At 41.6% G+C, this 19195-nt stretch overlaps 1 long non-coding RNA gene across 1 annotated transcript; it reads left to right on the forward strand.

The window, feature by feature from the left end:
• The first annotated feature begins 287 nt into the window (after positions 1-287).
• LOC124862787 lies at positions 288-16748 on the forward strand. The gene is made up of 3 exons (XR_007037003.1): positions 288-432; positions 15897-15977; positions 16700-16748. It is a non-coding gene; the product is annotated as an uncharacterized LOC124862787 (long non-coding RNA).
• Positions 16749-19195: the final 2447 nt, after the last annotated feature.

Consider the following 19195-nt stretch of genomic DNA (forward strand, 5'->3'; position numbering starts at 1 on the left):
GATCGGAGTGATTTCTATGGTCCGGCATGCGTGTGAAGCTTGACCGGACTCCCCTCTCTTCTCTCCAGGGGAGGTGCAATGAAAAGCTCAATGGACGTCTCTCTTCCCAGCATCTGGCTCTTAGAAGTGTCCGCGAACACATGGGCTCATTAGTTCCACCTCCGGGTGGACTCCTGCCCAATCCACGTTGATGTGATCTCACAGGGGCCTGGGCCAGGCCTCCTGAGGGACCTATAACCACCCAGGCAACAGAACAAATAGCTCAGAGATTACACACACTTCTTTATGGCAGGTGATTCTTTGCCCTCTTTCCAAAGCACGCAAGATCTTCAAAGTCCCACACTTGGAGCACTGTTCTCACCCTTGGCTTCTTCATCTTCAAACTACTTGGGGGTTGAAATCTTGGCAATAACCAGAGTTAGGGAACTGCAGGTAAGGTCACTGAAGGTGACAGGGCGTGCTTTGGTACACACAAGGGGATCTGAGTTATCCAAGTGTGTCTATATCTGAAGGAAAGTACAAAAGTATATTGATTTCAAAATTGATTTTACCATATTTGGAACATATGTAGTTGCTGAAACATCTGTACCTTTGCTAATTCCTTGTAAAACCACCTTTTGTTACCATACCATCTGCAAGTCTTAAAAGTGTGTCTCCAACTTTACACATCGGTAGATTTAAATTGTTGCCAATTCCTCTTTTTAAAATAGCTTTAACAATTGAATTTAGCTCTGGGTGTTGACTAGGCCATTCTACCATAAATATGCTTTCTTCTTAACCACTTCATTGTATCTCTGGCTGTATGTTCCTGATAAAAGAGAAACCCATGCCCCAGTCTCAAGTCTTTTGGTGTCTCTAACAGGTTTTCTTCCATCTTCTGAGTCCCTGCTGAAGGAAAAGAATTCCCTCAGCTTGATGGTGCCACTACTATGTTTTACTGTGGGGATATTGTTTTCAGGCTGGTGTGCAGGAGTAGCTTGCCCCTACACTTCTGACCAGAGAAACCTCTTCCAGTTGTTCACTCAGTACATGGATTTCCGAAAACTGCCAATGAGACATCTAAGCTTTCTTCTTGTCGCTCTTTCATAAAAGCCAGATTTGTGAACTAATACATGTCCTGTCAACAGACCTTTCCACAGCTTTCATGCCTCTTCAATGCTCGTTAATGCTCTCTTTGCCTGACCTGTTCGTTTATTTGGATGGCCATGGTTTGCAGTTGAGCCTTATTCTTTCATTTCAGATGTTTGTTGAAATATGCTTTGTGAGATGTTCAAAGTTTGGGATATTGTTTTATAACCTGTATAATATGAGCTACAACAACATTTAATTTCCTTTTGGGATTCATAAAATATTTTTTAATTGGATTGAATTGAACATAACCCTGCTTTAGACTTCTTCCACAACTTTCTCCCCGACCTGTCTGTTGTGTTCCTTGATCCTCGTGATGCTGTTTGTTCACTGATGTTCTCTAACAAACCTCTTAGGCCTTTACAGACCAGCAACTATGTCACAATTATGTGCTACTTTGTGTATCAGATCAAATCCCAAATGAAGTGGGGTGCAATATGCTGATGGGGATCCACCTCGGCCACATGGAGAACTAGGACAGAACTGCACAGAGAGAACAAAAGTAACTAAATACTCTGAATTCCAGAAAGCACAGTATTAGACACTTTTCAAAACAGCTCTCTGGAAGGAGCATTCACTGAAATGACATTAAAGATGTGCTTTAGGGAGACACGCATGTGAATGTCTTGATCTCGCTGGCAGAATAAATACTGCATCTTTGAAAACTCCTTAGATCCAAAGTAAAATGTGGTCTGCTGTCTTTGTATCCGGTGACCATACCCCAGCCAAAAATAATAGATTCTCCAAAAAGAGACAGGTCTGTCTCTGATTAAGTTATTGAAGCGGCTTTCGCTGCTGCTTAAAAAAAACGCTGAACAGGCGAACCAGTACTGGGCAAGCACATATTCCAGCAGCTGCAGGATGCAGCCCCTGAATTTGGATACAGGCATTTTCGCCATCTTGGTAGTCCATAACTCCATTCAATCTGACACTGTAATGATTTGTTAACACGGCATTACGAATTAGTTGTCCAAAATGTAATTGATTTCTGATTCAGCAAATGATTTTTGAAACACTATTTTATTAAAATAGTTAAAACACTATTTTAATATAATTCCTTTTCCCTTCTGCTTTGCATTGTAAACTGGTTGTGTGAACGCATAACAACTGTTCTTTGTTAGCTTTTAAAGTTAATTTGGCCTCATTCCCAATTCCACACCTTGGTTCTTAAACATACATATTGACACTGAACTGTGTCAATATGTATATCCCAGCATTCCTATTTTGTTAAATATTAATGTTTCGGTTTTATTCTAATTTGCTCCTTTCATCATTATTAAAGATGAACTACACCTGCAGGGTTTCCAGGACCAAAACAAATAAATTATACTTTTTCAATGGAAAAACTAAAATTTGTCATTCCATTAAATAATTAATGGGGAAGCCACAATTGACAATGATGACAAATCAGAGGGAATCCAAACATTCCTTGTGGAGATTGTTAATCTGTAATTGGGGGATCACTGTTTAGATAAAAATAGATTTTAAAAAGGTTTTTTGTATACATTCTTTTATTGCAATATTAGATAGTTTCACTTGAATTTAGACCCAATGAGTTGAGCTCACTTTCACAGCACATCATACCAAATGCCACTCCAGTGGTGAAAGATGAGCTGGTAGGCGGCACAGACGAGGAAATGGATGGCAGTGGGAAAGATGTGGGAGGCATGGAGGTTATCCACCAGCTGAGGAAACACAATGGCTGGCATCTCTGATCTCTTTGTGATGAAAATCAGTTATTGAGCCAATACAAACACTTGTGCAGAAAAGTTTGAAACATCCACACAGGAAAAAGAGAAATAGTCCTCACTGACAGGAAATGAGCATCCTCTTGCTCAGACCCAGCAAAGCATACATTCTTCCAACACACAAGTAGTTGAATATGCTCTTGTTACCATAGAGATTAAGGACGTTTTCAAACCTATAGTTGGTTTACTTTGCTCAGAATCAGTTGAGTTTGAGAAACTCAAGTGAAACACAGAGAAAACCATGCGAGAATGTTCAGTCAGTTTATTTGTCAGATGTGTATGGGTTCGGAGTAGCAAATGTAAATACAGGAAGCAGATGCTGTGTTTTGTGCTAGTCAAAAACCTGAAGAATTGAATCCTCTTATTAGTAGTGTTCTGGGCACAGTTTCAGGCATAAGTATCTGAGAGGTATACCGAATTGAATTGAGAATAATTCTTGAAAGTTGCACACAACTTTATGCTTTATGAAAAAGATGCGCAGTCAAAGATTACTCTACTGCATCCCGTAATGCAATGCAATCCTGACTAAGGGAAGGCGATTGGCTCAAGCTTGCAGTGTACACTTAGTTGCTGTGTCAGATCGAGAGCTTATCACAAGGAACTACTCTAGAGTTGTCAGTACGGTTGTTCAGGTCCGCACCCTAGTGCTGTTGCATGGTGTTCATATTCTTTTATTTATTTTTAAATTTTTTATTTAAGTAAAAAAAAAAAATGTGTTCATATCCACACAAACGGATGGCACAAAAGAGGAAAATGAACGAGTTTGTTTTGAACTGATTAAACACTTCGAGAGTGAAAACACCCAAATGTCAAAGTAGCAATTTTAACTTGTTATAAAAATTCCTCTTCTATACCTTTTACTGTTATAGTGGATTTAACTGAAAACTGACTAAAAAGCCAAATTAAACTGATGTTTTTTTTTAATATGTCATACGTGCAGCTGTGTAAATGTCTACCATCCTAAAACTTTTCATTGGTACTTCACTGATTTTAGGCCTTAAATGTAAACTGATTCTCCTTTAATCGATCAATAAAAGCAAGTAAAGAACAACAATAAGAGGAACTCTAAAGAATAAATGAGCTGTTACCAGATGCAAAACTGATAGTCAACAATGTAATCAGTTTTGTTTAGAATCAAAAACAGCTCAATAAACTTTTAAATGGAAAAATAAACAAATATGATGTTGTTCCCCAGCCATGGGATGAAACATGGACTCTACTTATGACTCTACTGCTTTGAAGAATCCTTGGATCCAAGGTTGACTACGATCTGATGTTAGCGTATCCATCAGTCAAAGGACAACCAAAAATTAAGTAATAATCTGCTGTATGCTTATCCAGCAAATCACGGGGGTTATTCGAATCACATCGGTAATGTGGTGTGTTTATGTGGTTGCGGGGGTCGAGGTGGGGGACGCCTGTCCCGGGTGCTTGCCGCTGCTGGCCAGGGACTTCTTGCCGGGTGAGTTTGTCCCATCTTGGTGTGGGACTGGGGTGTCTGTTGTGGACGAGTTGCTCTGTGGACGGGGGTTGGGGAAGTATTGCGCGGGACCCTTGCCTTGCCATCGTGGCATGTTATATGGTGGGGGGCAGGATGCAGCGAGGGTGCTTGGAGCGGGGCCGTGTGTGGACCTAGCGCTGTGTGGGTGTGGCTTCATCAGCTTTCGGGGATGGAGCTCACCTGTGGGGGTGTGCCCCTGTGCTGTGGGGAGGGGATTCATGGCGTTTGGGTTCGGGGGCATGTGTAAGATATCTGTGTCCTGGTAGGGGGTGGCCCTGTGGGGAAATTCATGTTGGGGTTCATTGGGATGTGGGGTTCATGGGGGTGGGATTGGAATTCATTGGGGCGTTGGGACTGTTTCATCCTCTGGTTGGCAGGCTAGTTCGGACCATGTAGACCCCTCTTTTGAATATGGCCCCCTCTCTGGATGAGAATGGGAGTCCTTGGGGGCTGGGGTTGGGGTGGGGTCCTAGCCAGGGTTGCTCAAGTTTAGGCACCAGCCCAGCCCAGGCTAGCCCAGCCCAGGTTCAAATGTGTCCCCGCCACACTACTACCGGACGTTAATTGGTGTCTCTGCCCGCTGGTGGTTCTTGGTGTCCGGGGCTGGGTGCTTTGATGTGTGCTTGCTCACTCCCAGTGGCTGCTTGCCGGGGCCTGGACCCCTGGGCTGTCATGGTCTGGTGTGCGTTCGGACCAAAATGCAAACAGGTACTAGGGCTCGGCACATTGTGAACACAATCTTTTAATAAGGCTCATAGTAAAGCACTTACAAAGTCGCTGGAGAAAACCACAGACGAAAATCCTGGTAAGCATGATACAGGGAAACAAAAGGAGCTCGAGGAGGGATGTGACATACATGGGGAACCAGGGAGGAGTAATGCAAACAAACCAGCTAATAAACAGAGGCAGGTGGAATGTGGACCAATGAAAGGGGAAGGCAGGTAATCAGATGGAAGTGGTAACAGGTGAGGAAGTGATAAGCTGGGAGACTGAGGGGGAATGTGACTACTTACATAAGCAGAGGGAATTCAACATGAGGGACAGAGCAAAGAGAACTATACTAAAATAACAAACCTGGGGTAAAGATAAGAAACCTGTAACAATAAACAGAAGGGAACTAGGGACATAGGGAAAATAGCTAACTAACAAAACTGAGTAGCACAGACCTGCTGGGGAAGCAAATACAAGCACCTAGGCATAAATGAACATAACTACTAAACAGAAAGCACAACAGAAGGAACTAACTAACAAAGTAAACAAACACAAAACCCCAGAATGTCAGATCCTGACATGGGCTCTGTCAGGCCTCTGCTTAATGGGTGATACAGGTCCTTCTCAAAATATTAGCATATTGTGATAAAGTTCATTATTTTCCATAATGTCATGATGAAAATTTAACATTCATATATTTTAGATTCATTGCACACTAACTGAAATATTTCAGGTCTTTTATTGTCTTAATATGGATGATTTTGGCATACAGCTCATGAAAACCCAAAATTCCTATCTCACAAAAATTAGCATATCATTAAAAGGGTCTCTAAACGAGCTATGAACCTAATCATCTGAATCAACGAGTTAACTCTAAACACCTGCAAAAGATTCCTGAGGCCTTTAAAACTCCCATCCTGGTTCATCACTCAAAACCCCAATCATGGGTAAGACTGCCGACCTGACTGCTGTCCAGAAGGCCACTATTGACACCCTCAAGCAAGAGGGTAAGACACAGAAAGAAATTTCTGAACGAATAGGCTGTTCCCAGAGTGCTGTATCAAGGCACCTCAGTGGGAAGTCTGTGGGAAGGAAAAAGTGTGGCAGAAAACGCTGCACAACGAGAAGAGGTGACCGGACCCTGAGGAGGATTGTGGAGAAGGGCCGATTCCAGACCTTGGGGGACCTGCGGAAGCAGTGGACTGAGTCTGGAGTAGAAACATCCAGAGCCACCGTGCACAGGCGTGTGCAGGAAATGGGCTACAGGTGCCGCATTCCCCAGGTCAAGCCACTTTTGAACCAGAAACAGCGGCAGAAGCGCCTGACCTGGGCTACAGAGAAGCAGCACTGGACTGTTGCTCAGTGGTCCAAAGTACTTTTTTCGGATGAAAGCAAATTCTGCATGTCATTCGGAAATCAAGGTGCCAGAGTCTGGAGGAAGACTGGGGAGAAGGAAATGCCAAAATGCCAGAAGTCCAGTGTCAAGTAGCCACAGTCAGTGATGGTCTGGGGTGCCGTGTCAGCTGCTGGTGTTGGTCCACTGTGTTTTATCAAGGGCAGGGTCAATGCAGCTAGCTATCAGGAGATTTTGGAGCACTTCATGCTTCCATCTGCTGAAAATCTTTATGGAGATGAAGATTTCATTTTTCAGCACAACCTGGCACCTGCTCACAGTGCCAAAACCACTGGTAAATGGTTTACTGACCATGGTATCACTGTGCTCAATTGGCCTGCCAACTCTCCTGACCTGAACCCCATAGAGAATCTGTGGGATATTGTGAAGAGAACGTTGAGAGACTCAAGACCCAACACTCTGGATGAGCTAAAGGCCGCTATCGAAGCATCCTGGGCCTCCATAAGACCTCAGCAGTGCCACAGGCTGATTGCCTCCATGCCACGCCGCATTGAAGCAGTCATTTCTGCCAAAGGATTCCCGACCAAGTATTGAGTGCATAACTGTAGATGATTATTTGAAGGTTGACATTTTTTGTATTAAAAACACTTTTCTTTTATTGGTCGGATGAAATATGCTAATTTTGTGAGATAGGAATTTTGGGTTTTCATGAGCTGTATGCCAAAATCATCCGTATTAAGACAATAAAAGACCTGAAATATTTCAGTTAGTGTGCAATGAATCTAAAATATATGAATGTTAAATTTTCATCATGACATTATGGAAAATAATGAACTTTATCACAATATGCTAATATTTTGAGAAGGACCTGTATGTCCCGGGGTCTCGGGTCACTGGGTCCATGGCTGGATCTGCTGAGGCGTAGATGGCTGCCGGCGGGGCCTGTGGGCTCGTCGCTGCAGCTCCCTCGGGCTTCTGCGTTGTGGCTGCTGGGTGGTTCCCCTGGGACTCTCCCTGCTCTTATCTGGGGGGTTGCGGTAGTCCCAGCGGTAGTTCTCCTGGGGGTTCCTGTGCTCTGTGGGCCTTTGGATGTCTATGGCTCGGATCTCCTCCATATCCTTCCCAGGTCCAGGGGTGCAGGTCTGTGGCTCCTCACACTCGCTATTGCATATTTGTATGGAGAAACCTTGTATACACCAGCGCGCTCACACTCAGACCCACAGGTGTTTAGATTCAAGTGTTAACAGATACACAATGTTCTGTATTGAGCTGTATTTACCACTAAATACATCTTGCATTCATAAGTATCGTGCACATTTTGGTAAAAAAGCTGTTATTATGTATGTCTCTGCGGGTGTAGAAGCAAGCAGGGTGTTATCTTATATTCTCTTCATCCTGCTTTCTTTCCTCCATTCTTTTCTCCTTCTCTCCCCTTTTCCTTTTTGCCCCACATCTCTCTCTTTTGTACTTCTTATTTTTTTCCTTTTCGTTTCTGTCTCCATGTCCGTAACAATTGAAATAATCCCGAAGCAGTTTCTAATAAAGTTTATTTTATAAATAGTAGAGCAAGTAGAGCTTCAAAGCGTTAGCTGTAATAATCCAGTTGTGAAAGTAAATTTGTTGGGCTTTTTCTTGGCACTCAGACAACAATTCTGAGCGGTATTCTGCCGGACAGGTCATGGTTTAAAAAAAATCATGGGGGTAATTAAGACAAACTGTCTTTAACCTTTCTTTCTGAGCTTCTGCAGAAAAGGAATCTGAGCCAGAGGCTCCCCCAGAAGAGATGGTGTCGCTAATCACATCGAGTGCAGTAGCTTTGTTCTGCCTGCCGGAGATGAGATAGCATTAGTGGGTTTGCTCCTTTTTACCTGTTTTTTCTTAATCTCCTTGAAGTAACCTGCCACAGATAGGTTAGGATATTGCTTAAAACATGTCAAATGTTGTCTCAGCTAGCAGCTAACAAGCTTATAGCGCTGCTTATACCACACATTAGACAGCTTTGTTTACAAGAGCTTGTCTCATTTGCTTCGTAATCGTTAGATAATGCATAGTCAGCGCTTGTATAGACATTACTATTTGTATTAATGGTAGTCAAAGTATGGGTAAAAATTATAGAGTTGCTAAATACACAGTTTTCTTTGTATTAGCAGCCCGTGACCAGATGTAGTACCACCACATTTCTCCGTCCGTTGGTGTATAGTTTACTGCCACCATTTTTAGAACTCAGTTCAACTATTTGCTGAATAATTACAAAACATTAACAATCAATTGTTCAAGAAGGTTAGGGATTTCTAATTTGGCAAATAATAGTTACTTATGCAAATGTCAGATGAATCCTGCCAGGACAGATGATTATCGGGTCAGTTAGATTTAGTATAACTGATGGAAGGAGAGAACTCAAGAAGACTTAACGCTTAAAATAAATCATACAATGTTTTACCAAAGAATTTGTTTAAGAGTGAGTACACTTATCCAACCATGTCAAAAGACACATCCTGTGGTCGTGGAAAAGATGTCAGTCTGTTTCAGAAGGGTCAAATCATTGGCATGCATCAAGCAGAGAAAACATCTAAGGAGATTGCAGAAACTACTAAAATTGGGTTAAGAACTGTCCAAAGCATTATTAAAAACTGGAAGGATAGTGGGGACCCACAGTAGGCACCAGGCACCCATCATGCCAAGTGCCTACTGTACAAGCCTGTGGGGACAGTGCTATGATCTGGGGTTGCTGCAGTTGGTCAGGTCTGGGTTCAGCAACAGTATGTGTTCAAAGAATGTGGTCAGCTGATTGCCTAAATGTACTGAATGACCAGGTTATTCCATCTATGCATTTTTCTTCCATGATGGCATGGGCATATTCCAAGATGACAATGCCAGGATTCATGGGGCTCACATTGTGAAAGTGTGGTTCAGGGAGCATGAGACATCATTCTCACACATGGATTGGCCACCACAGAGTCCAGACCTTAACCCCATTGACAATCTTTGGGATGTGCTGGAGAAGGCTTTGCGCAGCAGTCAGACTCTGCCATCATCAATGCAAGATCTTGGTGAAAAATTAATGCAACACTGGGTGGAAATAAATTTTGTGACATTGCAGAAACTTATCGAAACAATGCCACATTGAATGTGTGTTGTAATCAAAGCTCCACAGCTAATATTAGAGTGTGACCTTTTTTATTTGGTGGCGACATTTTTTTTGGCCAGGTAGTGTATTTAGACATATGGCTATTAAACATGAATTGTAACTACACTAATAAAATTTAAGTAGTATAAATTAACAAAAAAATCAAAGAGAAGACTAGACTGTTCCATAAAATGCATTAAAATGCAATTTCTGGTGAGGAATAAATTAGGACAATTCTGCGTTTATTTCAGAAATGAGCAAAATTACACACAGCCAAAGCACATTAGGCACACATAATCAGAATATGGTACTCAAAATTTTCAAGAAGATTTTCTGTGTTTAAACCTCAGGACCCATATTCACAAAGAATCCTAGTCACAAGATTCTAGTGACCTTATTCTAAGAAAAATCTTAGAATTTCTCTTTGGATGTTTGTATGGTACAATACAAGTGGACAAAATTAATTATAATGGTGTCAATCCTGGAAATTTACCAGGGATTTATAGACTTTCAAGAACCACTGTAGCAAGATCTCCAGTTACAACAGACTACTATGGATGTTTTTAAGAGTCTGAGACAGAAAAATCAAACTGAAAAAAGAACCTGTAGACTTGGATCTGGATCTGTTCTTACCACTTGCTGTATGGAAGATCTTACCAGAGAACATGATGGCAAATCCTTTTTTCTATTGCTATTTATCTCTTCACAAAACGTACAAGTTAGCACATGGTTTTGAAAGATAAATATTAAGATGAAAAAATAAGGCATACAAACATCCCTCTGGTTTCAGCTCTGCATACAGGTCCTTCTCAAAATATTAGCATATTGTGATAAAGTTCATTATTTTCCATAATGTAATGATGAAAATGTATCATTCATATATTTTAGATTCATTGCACACTAACTGAAATATTTCAGGTCTTTTATTGTCTTAATACGGATTATTTTAGCATACAGCTCATGAAAACCCAAAATTCCTATCTCACAAAATTAGCATATTTCATCCGACCAATAAAAGAAAAGTGTTTTTAATACAAAAAACGTCAACCTTCAAATAATCATGTACAGTTATGCACTCAATACTTGGTTGGGAATCCTTTGGCAGAAATGACTGCTTCAATGCGGCGTGGCATGGAGGCAATCAGCCTGTGGCACTGCTGAGGTCTTATGGAGGCCCAGGATGCTTCGATAGCGGCCTTTAGTTCATCCAGAGTGTTGGGTCTTGAGTCTCTCAACGTTCTCTTCACAATATCCCACAGATTCTCTTTGGGGTTCAGGTCAGGAGAGTTGGCAGGCCAATTGAGCACAGTGAGACCATGGTCAGTAAACCATTTACCAGTGGTTTTGGCACTGTGAGCAGGTGCCAGGTTGTGCTGAAAAATGAAATCTTCATCTCCATAAAGCTTTTCAGCAGATGGAAGCATGAAGTGCTCCAAAATCTCCTGATAGCTAGCTGCATTGACCCTGCCCTTGATAAAACACAGTGGACCAACACCAGCAGCTGACACGGCACCCCAGACCATCACTGACTGTGGGTACTTGACACTGGACTTCTGGCATTTTGGCATTTCCTTCTCCCCAGTCTTCCTCCAGACTCTGGCACCTTGATTTCCGAATGACATGCAGAATTTGCTTTCATCCGAAAAAAGTACTTTGGACCACTGAGCAACAGTCCAGTGCTGCTTCTCTGTAGCCCAGGTCTGGGGAATGCTGCACCTGTAGCCCATTTCCTGCACACACCTGTGCACGGTGGCTCTGGATGTTTCTACTCCAGACTCAGTCCACTGCTTCCGCAGGTCCCCCAAGGTCTGGAATCGGCCCTTCTCCACAATCTTCCTCAGGGTCCGGTCACCTCTTCTCGTTGTGTAGCGTTTTCTGCCACACTTTTTCCTTCCCACAGACTTCCCATTGAGGTGCCTTGATACAGCACTCTGGGAACAGCCTATTCGTTCAGAAATTTCTTTCTGTGTCTTACCCTCTTGCTTGAGGGTGTCAATAGTGGCCTTCTGGACAGCAGTCAGGTCGGCAGTCTTACCCATGATTGGGGTTTTGAGTGATGAACCAGGCTGGGAGTTTTAAAGGCCTCAGGAATCTTTTGCAGGTGTTTAGAGTTAACTTGTTGATTCAGATGATTAGGTTCATAGCTCGTTTAGAGACCCTTTTAATGATATGCTAATTTTGTGAGATAGGAATTTTGGGTTTTCATGAGCTGTATGCCAAAATCATCCGTATTAAGACAATAAAAGACCTGAAATATTTCAGTTAGTGTGCAATGAATCTAAAATATATGAATGTTAAATTTTCATCATTACATTATGGAAAATAATGAACTTTATCACAATATGCTAATATTTTGAGAAGGACCTGTATTCTCCGTTTGTCCCAACTACTCTTAAATCACAGCTTTCAATTTTTCTTTTACAATATTTTCATGGCTATGTTTGATTGAGTCATTCCGCAGCTACAGAAGTGCAGCAACATCACAGCTGCGAGCTCAAGCAGCTAAGCTGAGCAGGTCTACGCTACTCCATGCTTTTTCTAAACACTGTATGCACACAACAGACCAGAAGGAGATTGTAGTGATGCTCCCTTCTGCATCCACAGATCATAAATTTCTCAGCAGACAGACAGGTTGATCCAGAATATTCAGGTGCTGCGGGGATGTGGTTTATAAATAATAATAATCTCTAACGTTTGACAATTTGAGCAGTCTTGGTTGCAATGGAACAGCTCTGCACAGCCCAGATAGTGAAGACATTTCATTGATATGTTGTAGGAAAACCCTGTTAACAACCTCTCTCACTGCTCAGGCCAAAACCATTTCCTCATGACTGCTTCTTCATGCGTGCTGTTTAGATAGAAAATTGCACCCTCCCTGCAGGGGAGCTAGCTGAGTCAGTTCCCACCAAGTTCTCGCTGCATGAACTAGCACCTGCAGGACTGAAGAAAGAGCCAGCCGCTCACGCTGAGGCAGATCCCTGCTCGGGCCTTTTCCAGCTGAAGGCCTTACTGCACATCAAGGGTTCACTCTGGTCATAGAACCGTCCATTTCCTCTCTGGGCCTCAGGTTTAATGTTGTGCAAAGATTTTTAAAAATATTGCTACAGGTGTCAGGCACAAAGAAGTCTTCCCTTTGGTGGAAAAATGTTAAGACATTTTCCATAAAAGCTCATATACCGCTCTTTCTAAACATATTTACACACCATGGACCTTTTCACATTATGTCAACCTGCAGCCATATGTTACTGGGATTTTACATGACAAGCCACCACAAAATAGCAAAAAGACCATTTTAATCCTATTCCCTTGGAATTCATTTAAGAACAGCCAGTAGTCTTTAAAATTCACCTAAACAATAAATAGAATAAATGTATGCAATTTAATCTCATGAAGGGGACACAGCAAACATGTGGAAGAACATGACCAAAATTTAACTTTTTGACCTAAACGCAAAACGCTATGTATGGTGGAAAACTTACACTGCATGTCACCCCGAACACGGCATCCCCATTTTTAAACACGGTGGTGGCAGCATCGTGCGCTTTGGATGTTTTTCTTTAGCAGAGATAGAGGAGCTGGTCGGATTTGATAAGAAGATGGTTGGATATAATTTTAGACAGTCCTGGAAGACTACCTGTTAGAGGCCCCAAAGACAGAGGTTCATCGTACAGCAGGATGACTGTAAACACACAGGCAGAGTTCCAAAGGAATGGTGTACATCCGTGGCGCTCAAACGTTTTACAATTACCAACTCAGTAGATACTAGGTTTTCCTAGTACCACCATGCTAATAGACATTAGTACACAATAGGATTTTTTTTTGTTTGTGGTATTCTGTGATGAATAAGATATTATACATCGATACAGCTTCTATACACGCCTCTTCCACGGTGGGTCGCAGAGGAGCTGGTGCCTGCCTCCAGCAGTCTATGACAGACAGGCAGGGCACACCCTGGACAGGTGGGTGGATGCAAATGCAATATTTCTACACTGGCTACATAGAAAACCCAGTAATTGCCACAAAAAAAGGCTTCAATTGTACTTCTAATATCTGATATTTCTCACTCCTTTAGTGAACATGTTTTCTTGGTATTTGAATGCACAAAATGCAGAGAAACACATTATTAGCTTGGGTTGCTGATACCAGTTAGCCTCTTCACTGAACATATAAATTTAGCAAATTCATTAAGTTCATAACTTAAAACTGGAACATGGTTAGGTTGGGTTTGAGGTAATTACTCAAAGTTCCAATTTTAGAGGTTGAACACGACCCAGCCCAAGTACCCGCTGGATCCTGTTCCTGGTTCACTTCATCCTTCAGTATAACTATTGTACGTTTGTATTAGGAAGTTTCTGAAATTTTCACAAAACGTAGATTTAATTTCAAATTAAAAATTCTATTTTATTTCAAATTTAAAAACTAATTCTGTTATATGTAATTTTTACCAGCTTAACAATAAACAAAATGTGCAATATTTTAATGAAACGAAGAAGGTACTCTGTTCTTTGTTGAAAAGGGAACTGTAAATTGTTTAGATGTGATACATAAAAAGGGTCTCAGTACTTTATTAAAAGAAAGGCGGACAGTGCATGGCACATGGCAAAGCTGTAGAGTGCCCTATCTGTATATGTGCACATCAGTACAGTCCTAACCCTGGAGTCCTATGCTGCATGTCTTCCTTCTTTCTCTACCCCACTTCCTGTCTGCCTAGTCTGATAAAAATAAAAATAATAAAAGCCACTAGTGTGGCAAAAACAATTTAAATTTAACATTTTTCAGATGGAATGTTTTCTATTTTGTTTTGGAAGGTTTTCAGACTTTTATTATTAAGAAGAATAGGAAATAGATTGTTGCATTCACCCACGTGTAATCACCAATATGCTTTTGAGTAAAATATCCTACTAGTTAGTGTATGTTTCAAATGGTCAATGACCATCCCTCACTGAATTTATTTTAACGTTGACATCTGTATCAACTTTCTGTGCTGGCAGGAAAAATTGTTACCATTGTTTATTTGTAGTTGGGGGCATCAAAAACCATCCCAAGTGCTGCAAATGGTCCCCTGTGTCATGGAGTGACATTTTGGACTTTGTGGGTTCTTTGATGGTTTATTTTGTAATTTAGATTTTCCTTATGGCTCTTTGTTTATTTCTTAGGTTATTGTTTCTATGTTCCCCTCTAGTTTCTCTGTTTACTTTAGTTCATAGTTATTCTAGTTCTTTATTTCCTCCTCTAATTTATTCTCTTGCTTAGTTTGTGTTTTTTGTCCTTTCACTCTTCCTCAGCCTTTGTATTTGTTTCACCTGTTCCTGCTGCTTCCCTGCCTCCTTGTCGCACCTGTTCCCTGTTCCGTTGATTATCTGCTTTTGTTATTTCCCCAGTATATTAGTTGGTTTGGTGTCTCTGTTCCAGGCTGGTTCCTTGTGTTCGTCATTACCCCGTTGCCTACTATGACTATGCTTTGTTTATGCTTCGCTTGGATCTTATGCTACGTTTCTGCCATTAGTACCTACAGTGTTTTGTAAGTTTTGGATTTTGACTTTGATTTATACCTGCAGTGTTTTGTTACGTTTTTGCCTTTGGTGAATAAACTACGATGCGGCTACCGAGCTCTTGTCTGCACGTTGGTCCGACCCAAAATCCCCCCACGACACCCTGGGTCTGTGGACATCTATGCTGTAAATATTCAATGCCTACATTTCTTCTGAGTATCAATAAGGGAAACCAGAGTGCCACCAGGGGTACTTGTACCACATTTTGAGAACCACTGATTTAGATCATGGTATATCCATGTGTTACAATGGCCTAGTCAAAGTCCAGACCTAAATTCAGTTGACAGACTTTGATTTGAGTTTAAGCTATTGTACACAGAAGAATGAGGGGGAAAAAATCCCCAAAAGACTTGCAGCTGGAATTGCAAAAAAAAAACGTGGTTTTACAAAGTATTTACTGTCAACGTGTTGAATACAAATGCAAGGCACACTTTTCAGATTCTTTATCTAAAGAAAAAATAAAATTGTACCCTTGTTCTTCCACTTCACAGTCATGCAGTACTTTGTGTTATAGCATACAATCCCAGTGAAATACATTGAAGTTCATGATTGCAATCTAAACATATGTTACATTGAGGCATGAAAACTACATAATATAGAACCAAGACAGTTAGTGCTTCACCATTTGAAAATGATCAGGTCAAGAGTAAATAACACCACAGCGTGTCATTCGATACATATTAGTTGTAAACTGTTATGCTAAAGATATATTCATCATCACTCTGAATTTGTATTCATATAACTTCTTCTGTAATCCTAGGCTTTTTGATTCCAGGGATGACAAACTGGACTCAATAATGAGTGACTGTGGATAGGCTGCTCATGACTGCAGCTCAACTTGAGTAGTTTTTGTTGGGTAGGTGTTGTTGTTTGAAGGCCCTGAGGCCTATTTAAGATTAAATCACAAATTTCATGGGGGCCATGTTGTGTAGTGGCCGAGTTGGCTCCCCATGCTTTTAGGTGATGACGCAGCCATCTGATGTTCAGTACAAAGCTGTGAATACGCTGTGAAAACAGATCAGTAAAGCTACAAGATCTAAAAACACTAAAAATCACACATTTAGGACTGAACTCAGAGCTATTTTGAAAGCCTTGTGTTACCCTGCTTTATCCTTTCCAAAACCAGTTTGGATCTGTTTTTGGTTTCTGTTAATTCTTTTGTAATCTTTAATTTATTAGATTTCCTTATTCTCTTCATTTTTGCTTAGTAGTTTTAGTTGAGTGTTACCAGCCAAGAACAGAAGTTGTGAGTTTAATCTGTGCAGGGCTAGCTGTTACCACTGAAATCCCCTCTTTCACCTATTCTATAACACTGTCATATTGAGCTGGTATTCACAGAACAATGCCTGACAGACGGAAAGTTGTTTGGCTAAAATTAAATATTCAAACTTTGTTAATAATTATCAGTACCACTGTCAGTAAAGAAGACCCTCAGTATGATGCTGCCAGCACCATGCTTCAGTAGTTCAGGGTTCTTTAATTTAAAATATTTGAGCTCTATTCTGCCAAGAAGAGTGGTGTTTGCTCTGATATTAAGCAAGATTTTTTGTTTTTTGGTATTTTCATATTTTTTTTTAGGTACAAAGCCGCAGACGGGCCAGTTTATTAAGCTCATGGGTGAGAACCACCACCTTTTTACTGGAGCTAAAAACTCAGCCACCGTGGCCTGGAGGTACAATAACAACATTCTTTGCAGTCAGTTTCTGTCCAGCTTTAATAACTCCTATCTTTCTAACTTTCATAAATATCCATCCAGTGATTAACATACTTTTTTCGGTTTAGGACAATTCAGGAGAAGATGGACCAACAGGGGAAGGTCACCCCCTTTGCAGGACAAAACAATGTGGGACAATTTGAAAAAAGAAAAGAATTTAAAGTATGTTCAGAAGTTCTCATGTCACACAAATAAAAAAAATATTTCTAAAAGTCTTGTTGGTTTCTCTGTTTAGTCAACTCTTTTTTTATTCCATCTAACTTTAGGATTGCAAGTATCCAGGGTCAGGAGAGGGAGTCAGTGAAAAGCCCACTGCTGCTACTTGGCCCTGGTTTGTCCTTATGGATGAGGTGTTGGGACAGAGGTCTTCCACAACAGCTCCTGTCCTAATTGCCTCCATCCCTGAGGACACTCCAGGGCCAAGCGGAGCAGTGGTCAACCAGACGGAGAAGGAAGACAGTGAGCCAGCAGGAAGGGGTCAGAAAAGAAAGAGGGACAGAGATGATGGAGATGATCAGGGAGGACATGAGGGCACAGAGAATGGACAGACTGTTTTCCAAAGAATGGCACCAAAATAAGATGCTACATAAGAAATATTAAGTTTTGTTCAGATTGTTTCTTAAGGTTTTAAGGTGTTCTAATAAATTTCAAAATTGTTTTTGTCACTAATGTTATTTACATTTGATCTAACAATACATCAACTTCATTTAAAGTTATAAACAGAATTTATTATGAAAAATACAAACAGCACTTTAAACAGAATGGGGGAAGAAAACATTCAAACAGATCAAGATTACAAGACAAAAGGCATCAAATAAAACTATGTACAAGTATTTACAACGGCGACAACAGGATCAACCTGAGTGACTGGTTCCTGGAAAAACCTCTTGAACAGAACAAAGAGGCAGATGTCTTTCTGAACAGAAAGTCTGGCGGTGTGGCTAAATCTCTCACAAGGTCAGAGACTTGGATGGGATGCTGCAACTGAGACCTGTGGTTAGTCTTTCTGGATGGTGAACGAAGCATCACACAGGTGGTCTGCAGATGTTTGTGATGTCTCTCTCCGCTGTCCACGGTATCGTCCATCAAGTGGGTTTAAAGGGCTGCCACATCACTAAGAGGTAATCGGAAAAATGCAGAATTAGAAGATGGTGCTAACAAAATATTGCAATTAGTTATACCCCTCAAAAATGAATCACATCTATAATATTATACTTGGCTGACACAGTAGTCATGTTCTGGTGGTACCTCCTCCAGGGTGGACACCTCAGCTGAAAGCTGGTCCCGCCAGAGAGCAACGCTGACTGCCTCAGTCCCGACCTCACCCTCATCCTCTTCTACAGCCTCCTCTGGGTCATCCTCTGAGCCCATGACACCCCCAGCACCAAGGCAGATGTTGTGGAGGATGGTGCATGCTGTTATGACCTGAAAACAATTTAAAAGAGGGTGCATATGTGTGTATGGGTATATATTATGTATAATGTATAAATAAAATGGATCTAGGTCAAAACTTACGTGAGGTACAAAGGTGTCGTGCACCTCCAGCGCTTGCAGGAAGATGGCCCTGAATCTGGTTTTCATCATTCCAAAAACACGCTCTGTTATAGAGCGTGTTTCTGGAATGATGGCTGTTAAAGCGCTGGGCTCCCACACCATGTCTTGTCCTCTTGTAGGGAGTGATGAGGGGGAGTGGATATTGGAGGCATGGGTACCCTCCATCACCAAGGATAAAATGCCCTGGAGGAGGATAAACTGTACAGTGGGCTGTGGCGGAGCACCCTAGAGTCATGCACTGACCCAGGCCAGCCCACATACGTGTCAATAAAATGGCTCCAATGGTCAGAAACTGCTTGCAGGATTATGGAAGGGAAGAGTTTCCTGTTCCTGTAGCACTGACCATCAGGGCTGCTTGGACACCTGAAGCGGATATGGCAGCCGTCAATTGCACCCACAGCTTTAAGAAAAGCTCTGTGGCGTGCCAGCCCTGCAAACTCACGGGACACTGCCTTAAGTCCTCAAGGGTCTTTAGAAGGTAGATGACCTCGTGACGAATAACCACAATCTCCTCTGTAACTCTGTGGACGATGCGATGAACAGTAGAGCGAGGCATCCCAAACACTCTGCAGACCACTCTGTAGGATGTGCCACTTGCCAGCCAGAAATGAAAAACCAAGGTCTCAATAGTAGCACCCCATCCATGTTGCCTATCCTGGTGCAAAAGATTAAGCTGCACTGCCCCATCCCGAAAATCAGGCCTGGTGTCCTCCTGGTTGAAAAAGCGTTTCAGGACTGGGACACTCAGGTTGATCCTGCAGTAAAGGGATCTGGTCTAGAAAAGGGAAGAATGGAGATGGAAAAAC

The sequence above is a fragment of the Girardinichthys multiradiatus genome, chromosome X, assembly GCF_021462225.1.
Source record: "Girardinichthys multiradiatus isolate DD_20200921_A chromosome X, DD_fGirMul_XY1, whole genome shotgun sequence".
NCBI classification, from domain to species: domain Eukaryota; kingdom Metazoa; phylum Chordata; class Actinopteri; order Cyprinodontiformes; family Goodeidae; genus Girardinichthys; species Girardinichthys multiradiatus.